Source organism: Bidens hawaiensis, unplaced genomic scaffold, assembly GCF_021521415.1.
Source record: "Bidens hawaiensis isolate Kalapana, Puna unplaced genomic scaffold, B.hawaiensis_p1.1 tig00034751_1, whole genome shotgun sequence".
Classification (NCBI taxonomy): Eukaryota; Viridiplantae; Streptophyta; class Magnoliopsida; order Asterales; family Asteraceae; genus Bidens; species Bidens hawaiensis.
In genome coordinates, this window is record NW_027496041.1 from 114,613 (window position 1) to 115,963 (window position 1,351).

A 1,351-nucleotide genomic window follows, 5' to 3' on the forward strand; every position below is an offset into this window, starting at 1 on the left:
TAGATGAAAAGGATGCGGCAATCAGCAATTATCTGCAATGTGGTTTGAATGCAATACTAGAAGAAATTAAGGAATGAAATATGATTACCGGTTGTTTGTTTTGGTAGGAAAATAATGTAGAGGAATGAATTTCCAAGGTTTTCGTGGGTAAAAAACTTTTAAAACTTCATTCGTACGGTTAACACATGACATACATTGATACATGTCATTGCCTATTATAGGTAGCCGGGAAAAATCATCAAATATAGAGAGGATTAGAAGGAAGATATGTATAACTACCCAAAACGCTGCTGTTTCATCACCTAGATTATGGGGTCACTTCTTATTACATATTAACCACAATATTTAAATCGTGAATGAATCCGATATCTTGAATACTAACGATATTAAGCGTTTATCTCACTCTCGGCTTTGACTTGTCTTCGCAGGTGAACCTTGATGACCTACTCTATACGACGTAATCGGTAGGTAGCTAAAGGTAAACGTGTGAAATAAAGCTTTAACGACCAGGAGTGTAGTTCTATGGGATTATCAAAATGTTAGTTATTTATCGTTTTCTATTTGATAGAGCAATAGGATCGATAGGAAAACACACAATACACTTCACAATTTCTCAATAACACATAGTTTCGAACGTCTCTTGCTCTAAAGCTGCAATCTTCACTTTAATTAATAAGAACAAGCAAAGGCAGTGTGACGATTAGTCACCTCCCGAAATTTTATGCCGGAGATTCTAAAGGATTAAGGGCTTTCCTCGTAACCATCTTTTTTTGCTTTCTTTATCATATTTCTTACGCAATTCATACAAACACATTACCTCACTTACTAATTTGATCACGGAATTACCTTTATTAACCTTTAGTCAAAACAATAATATAAAATTTAAAAAAGGAAAGGAAACATAAAAGCAACAAAGGAAAAAAGAAATAATATCGAAAATTAAAATAACAAAAATAGTCCAACATATTTGATCTGTTAAGTTTTGAAAACTTTTTATTGAGCCATGGATAAAAATAAGCAAGCCAATTTGATATATGTAATTTTCTTTTAAAGTGTTATAAAAATAACTAGACCGGTTTGGGCTTTAAAACATTTGAGTAAAACACATAGGACATTGCATAAACAAAAGCTAATATTAAAAGAACACCAATTATCTCTCTCTAAACATGAACTTTTGCCCTATGTTTTGTAATCCAAAGAAATGTAGTTGCTTATATGCCGTTCATAATCTTGTATTTTGTTGCTAAACATTGCATCATTGCGTTGCTAACGCAGGAGATTATTATGAAGTAAATCTTTAAGCATAATAGGTAAAGATCTTGTAAATATAACATAATATAATACTAGTAGT